The sequence below is a fragment of the Anoplopoma fimbria genome, chromosome 9 (assembly GCF_027596085.1).
Source record: "Anoplopoma fimbria isolate UVic2021 breed Golden Eagle Sablefish chromosome 9, Afim_UVic_2022, whole genome shotgun sequence".
Classification (NCBI taxonomy): Eukaryota; Metazoa; Chordata; class Actinopteri; order Perciformes; family Anoplopomatidae; genus Anoplopoma; species Anoplopoma fimbria.
Genome location: NC_072457.1, coordinates 20,424,476 through 20,431,487, shown reverse-complemented (window position 1 = coordinate 20,431,487; position 7,012 = coordinate 20,424,476). Strand labels below are relative to the sequence as shown.

General features: G+C 39.8%; 1 long non-coding RNA gene across 1 annotated transcript; it reads right to left on the bottom strand.

The window, feature by feature from the left end:
• Positions 1–4,665: 4,665 nt before the first annotated feature.
• On the bottom strand, positions 4,666–6,510 carry LOC129096384 (uncharacterized). Its single transcript, XR_008531420.1, has 3 exons — positions 6,380–6,510; positions 6,165–6,214; positions 4,666–6,081 (listed from the first exon to the last, which is right to left on the bottom strand). It is a non-coding gene; the product is annotated as an uncharacterized LOC129096384 (long non-coding RNA).
• Positions 6,511–7,012: the final 502 nt, after the last annotated feature.

The window sequence follows — 7,012 nt, the reverse complement described above, 5'->3', positions numbered from 1 at the left end:
CTGACTGCCTGATGTCATGACTTTTCCGTTAAAGGAAATGTAAGTTGTGATTGGCTGGTTGATTGGAAATGTTTCTTCTGTGGTTGTTCCTATTGGTGTATGTGGCTGTGGTGTTGTAGAAACAACATGTTTTCAAATGACTCTACCTGTACAGACCTTGTAACTGGGGACTGAATCCCTCCAGGTGCTTTTGCACTTTTGCAGATTTAGCAGAAAATCAAGATGACTGTATGACGATGTTTTGGGGTAATGTCACAGTGGCTGTAAAGTAATACAGACTTTACATTATCTCATTTTAGACCCTGCTACTTGATCAATGTTTTGAATCCTTGATAAATCAATAGAAAAGGAAGTGGATCAGAAAGGAATAGGGGTGTAATAATAAACGTTTTCGTACCGAACCGTTCGGTACGCAGCTTTTGGCTTGGCAACGAACAATTCCTTAGTATAACCCTATTGCATTTGGAAAATGTAAAACATCTTACATTGTGGGAACTATAATATTCTCGGTGGAGCCATTGCGCTCAACAAGTCAACCCACATGATTTAACGTGGTGTTCCTACACTACCCAAAAAACATTCTACTCTGTTTAGGCTCGTTTGCGCTAGTAGGCACGCTGCGCTAAGCTAGCTAACTATGAAAACCAAGAGCAGCACAAACACTACAAACTATCCCCGCAGCGTTTAAGCAGCTATTCCCTGCTGATTAAAACAGGGCTAAAGCAATCGCTTTATTTACAATTGCTGGTGTAGGGCCACAAATAGTATGCTTTGCCATTAAGCTAGCATCTCAGAAAGCAATGGCACTGCCGCAGATCTGTCGCCTCCTAGCAAAGATCAGAGAGATTTCGACCTTCTTTAACAGAAGCACAACAGCAGCCCACGTTTTCTCTACTCCTTCAAAGGTCACATGTCAACAAGTGACATTATCATCAGACCCCAATGGTCTGTAAAACCTGACACTCGTCTTGACTTTCTGTCCCTGACAGCGCATTTCACGTCAGAGTGTATCTGCCTGGGGAGGGGAGATGATGCTTCTGGTGTCAAACCTCCATGGTGATAACTTGCAACAACCACATTTACTTATTTATTTTCAATGGGAAAATGACTACGGATTCATTGTTAAACGAACAGCTCGGGACTAGTTTCAACTGGCCACGAGCCCAGAACCCAAGTCCTAAAAATCACATCTTAATCCTGAGAGGCAATTTAACATTTAGAATCATTCTAATCATTATAATGCAGATTAAGATATATGAAGACAATAAATAGAGAAAGAGAGAAGAGAAATGGTTCTTCTTGTTGGTTACCTGATATATATATATACAGTGGGGCAAAAAAGTATTTAGTCAGCCACCAATTGTGCAAGTTCTCCCACTTAAAAAGATGAGAGACGCCTGTAATTTTCATCATAGGTACACTTCAACTATGAGAGACAGAATGGGGGGAAAGAATCCAGGAAATCACATTGTAGAACTTTTAATGAATTAATTGGTAAATTCCTCGGTAAAATAAGTATTTGGTCACCTACAAACAAGCAAGATTTCTGGCTCTCACAGACCTGTAACTTCTTCTTTAAGAGGCTCCTCTGTCCTCCACTCGTTACCTGTATTAATGGCACCTGTTTGAACTTGTTATCAGTATAAAAGACACCTGTCCACAACCTCAAACAGTCACACTCCAAACTCCACTATGGCCAAGACCAAAGAGCTGTCAAAGGACACCAGAAACAAAATTGTAGACCTGCACCAGGCTGGGAAGACTGAATCTGCAATAGGTAAGCAGCTTGGTGTGAAGAAATCAACTGTGGGAGCAATTATTAGAAAATGGAAGACATTAAAGACCACTGATAATCTCCCTCGATCTGGGGCTCCACGCAAGATCTCACCCCGTGGGGCCAAAATGATCACAAGAACGGTGAACAAAAATCCCAGAACCACACGGGGGGACCTATTGAATGACCTGCAGAGAGCTGGGACCAAAGTAACAAAGGCTACCATCAGTAACACACTACGCCGCCAGGGACTCAAATCCTGCAGTGCCAGACGTGTCCCCCTGCTTAAGCCAATACATGTCCAGGCCCGTCTGAAGTTTGCTAGAGAGCATTTGGATGATCCAGAAGAGGATTGGGAGAATGTCATATGGTCAGATGAAACCAAAATAGAACTTTTTGGTAAAAACTCAACTCGTCGTGTTTGGAGGAGAAAGAATACCGAGTTGCATCCAAAGAACACCATACCTACTGTGAAGCATGGGGGTGGAAACATCATGCTTTGGGGCTGTTTTTCTGCAAGGGGACCAGGATGACTGATCCGTGTAAAGGAAAGAATGAATGGGGCCATGTATCGTGAGATTTTGAGTGAAAACCTCCTTCCATCAGCAAGGGCATTGAAGATGAAACGTGGCTGGGTCTTTCAGCATGACAATGATCCCAAACACTCCGCCCGGGCAACGAAGGAGTGGCTTCGTAAGAAGCATTTCAAGGTCCTGGAGTGGCCTAGCCAGTCTCCAGATCTCAACCCCATAGAAAATCTGTGGAGGGAGTTGAAAGTCCGTGTTGCCCAGCGACAGCCCCAAAACATCACTGCTCTAGAGGAGATCTGCATGGAGGAATGGGCCAAAATACCAGCAACAGTGTGTGAAAAGCTTGTGAAGACTTACAGAAAACGTTTGACCTCTGTCATTGCCAACAAAGGGTAAATAACAAAGTTTTGTTATTGACCAAATACTTATTTTCCACCATAATTTGCAAATATATTCTTTAAAAATCAGACAATGTGATTTTCAGGATTTTTTTTTTCTCATTTTGTCTCTCATAGTTTAGGTATACCTATGATGAAAAAAAAATATATATATATATATATATATATATATATATATATCTTTGCTAAAATACAAGAGTAAGATGGGATAAAAAGATCTAGAGTGTGATCTGTCGGCTCAGGTGTGCTAACTGATACACAAGGACTCCTCTTCCCCCTGTAGAGTATTTGTTCCTTGTGCTCATGGTTTTGGTGTCTTGCTAACAACGACAACACTCACATAATGTGATAAACTGGATTTCTCTAAAGGAGTTACTGTATGTGCGCAGATGCTTTGATTTTCCATGTGGATATTTCTACTGAAACAATGACTTCAGTTTCATAAAAATGTGTGATTTGCCAAACTCACTGCTTGATACTGGTGTTGACGTTTCTATTGCCCACATGGTAGGACTTTTTCCACCTGAAAAACCCTGTTTGCATTTTGACAAATCTTTGTTTAACATCTCGATACTGACATTTTTGTTTTTGTTGAGTTAAAGTATTACAGTATTAGCTGCTGCTACTAAAGATATGCCAACATAAGAGTAGTTGTTAGAGTTGCCATTTCTTTTAGTTGAAATAGCAATGAGTATAAGAGCCTCATAAATATACATAATCCTGTTTTAGGTGTGCTAAGCGTTGTTTTAAGCACATTATCTTTTTGCTTTTTACTACACTCACCCCTTTATTTTAATCTTTTATCACTGTGCTGAACAGAAACCCTGTTATCTGTAAACTTGTCTTCTAGTAAGTATTTTATCATTGTATATACCAAAAGATTTCATGATAATTCATTGCATACATATGATAATTGCATTACCTGTTCTGTGCAAATAAAGTCAATTAGCTTTGGCCCTTCTCTTGGGTACTTTCTGCTTTACTACTTAACATCTCCACTAGAGGTCAGGAGAGTTTTACTGGTTTGGTTAACTGTTACTAGGAGTGAGAGGTCACCATCAGCATTTCCCCTTCCTTTTCTGTTTTCCTTGAAAAAAAAGTATGTAAGTATAAGTGTTTCCCAAAATACCACTCCGTCCTCATTGCAAGTAATTGCGTATGAAAATGTGTGTACTGGTACAACATCTTCAAATAGTGTGGAAAAATTCAAATTTCAACAATCATCCATCCAAAAATGCCATAAGATGTTTAGATATCAGGTTGCAGACAAACAGCAAATGTTGAGCGAGACTATAACCACACTGTCCACAGTATCTGTGTATGAAACCACACTCTGCATCTCTCTGCAAACAAATAACGCTCACGCAGCGCAGAGCAGACCTCAGTCGATCTCACAAAGCCAGGATGTGGTCACTAATATGACATAGATTCAGAAATAAACTTCTAAATGTAGCTGAGAGAGCTGCAAAGCTTTGGCCCGTCTGTCGTAGACATAAATAACATCTGAACTAACAACCAACCACTGTTTTCACTGAGCTAGTGGAGATTCCTACCATGTGTACTATTTATAGTATGTTTCACAATAAGCAAAAACATTTTCTCAGATGGAACTCGATTCCACCAACACCTTCAGCAGGCCAGTTGTCCGCCGCTTCAGGCTGTTGAGCTCTGCGGCCGTATGCTGAGCTGTTTCTCGCTGTGGGTTTCCTGTAAAGCTTATTCGGAATTGTATCACACCACCGGTGAAGGATATATGTGAGGGCTGATGGCAAACTTGAGATATAAACAGGAAATTGCCTGAAAGCATTATTATATGTTACAGATCGATTTCAATAAAAAATATGAATCTGAACCAGAATTGTAATCAACAACAACAAACAGGATTTTTTTTTTGAAAAACTATTTATTATAAGTGGTGTAAAGAAATCGATCATTGCTTTCCAACTTCAAAAACAGCAAACAACAAAGCAACAGTTTTTTCTGCATAACATTTTATTATACAAATCATTTCTAGGTAATGATTGTCACTCAGATTTGAATTGGAGAATATAAGTGACAGAATGGCCAATACGTATCCCTACAAAGGAATTACATTCAATATTACTGATCTTTATACAATTGAATTTGTATAAGTTTGTGGTCTGCCGCTTTGAAGCCTTGAATTTGCCGCTTTAGGCCTTCACCATATTGTTTTTTGGCTGTCACAATGTTGTTGTTTTTGCAGCCAGAGATGACAAGGGAGGGTGGAGCTAAGTACAACCCAACGCTGAATAAGACATTTTAGGCGATCAAAAGGGCTACAATTACATTTCATGAGCTTGAAAAACACACTGAGAAAGGTTTAAAGTTGTTTGAACAAAAACAGGCACAACTCCAAAACCGGAAAACTAGATGGTAGCCACAACGTGAAGCATAACCTGCTTCATGGTTTGTTTGACTCTGAATGGAACCATCATTTACTGAATGAACATCATGCTGTATTGAAGAAGACTTGAAACAAGTAATTGAGACCATAATGTTTACAATGTTAACTGAGGTACCTGATTTCTCACCTTGATATCAAAGAACAGAATTGGATGTGATCCTGACGGAATCTCCCCTCAGGAGACTGCTGATTCAGCCGGCTAACACTTAGGTTAGCTAACGTTAGCTCGCTACAATACATTATACTGCGTTGGGACCTAAGACAAAATGTGCATTGCATAGACGATGGCTATCTGTCGGTTTTCACTCTGCATTCTTAAATGCTGCACACCATTTCTGAGCTGGGTTTTGACGTTAGTCTATAATAAGAAATATTTAGGTCTACTTTTTTGATGTCACACAGTAGATTTATAGAAAGCATGTTAAAGTTTGACAGTGGACTTGAACCTGTAAGACAATACGGGGCATCCAGCAGTAACCGTCAGCTGCAAGGCGTCTATTGTTTTCACCCTGAGAGTCTGAGCGTGTCATCAAGGCAAAATGTGGTCCTGGAGACACCAACTGAAGGGGGAACTACCACAGAGGGGCGGTTGTAGTACTTTGCCATCTGTTAGTATGCCTATGGACAGATTTTGTGACCTGAATAGCGTCGTAACTGTGCATTCAGGAAACTTTATAGATGTGTAGTTGTGATCAAACGGAAAACCGAAAGGGGGGTGAAGAGGCCATTTCCACCTCACACTTTACAGCTACATGGCCTGATTTGGTGTTGCGCTTGGTTTGATCCCATCCTTAGATGTTTTATAGTAATGGTTGTGGTTTTGTTTTAGACTCTCTACACCCTAGAAGTATTGATGGCTGAATAGGTGCTGAAGTCAGAACTCTGGGTTTTCTTCTTCTTTGGTCTCTGTGATGCCTGGCGGATTTCCAGCGCAGCATAACACACATCTTCATCCTAAAATTGACATTTGTTGTTTAGAATCAAGATCGTGTACTGATTTATTACCATGACTCAGTATATTTTACTGTTACACCTACCTGATGCGGGCTTGTTTCAGGTCTTCTCTGATCAGCTTGAAGGTCTTTAGCTGCAAAAATACAATACAACATCACTACAGACAACATGGTGCATCCTAACTCAAACACAGATTGAAAAAAGAGACGTGTCTGTTCTTTGTGATAAAAATTCATCTTGTAGATTATCATGGATATTTCTGACATTTAGCTCATAAGGAGAGAAAAACAGTGGTTACCTTTTTTCCGACAGAGATGATACACCAGAAGAGAGGAGAGGAGAGAGGAGAGAACAGCAAAAGCTGGACAAAGGGAGAACAGCAGAATGCAACATTCACCACAGTCTCGTGGAGTCTCATGGTGAGGCTCAATGGAGTCTAAATCAAAAACAAAGTTGTGTCAGTTAGCTTCATTAAACCCTGATCTCACCAAAATGTCAAAAATATTTTTCACAATTTTCCTGAACAAAGCTCTTTTGCTTTGTTCAGTTTTAAAGCTGTTCCATTACCCCTGGAACCTAGAGCCCCAAGAATAAAAACACTGTTGGACTTGAATTATATTCAGTGAAGTTTGTTAACTCAAGTTTTCATTGAGCAGAGCAAAACATTATACTGCATCGACACTACTTTTTGTTCTGCTAAGATGTTCAGATCTTTCAGAATGAAGTGCAAAGTGCAACCTTTAACTTTGATGGAGCGTCAGATTCAAAATGTGAAATGTTCACAAAGCTCACTATACGTCAAAATACATATGGAAATGCACATTTAAGGATTACTTACAACCCTTAAGATACATGCGCTCTCAGATTTGACAATATAATTATTTGTATAAACCATTATACTGTTTCACTACAGATTGACCGCTGTTGACAC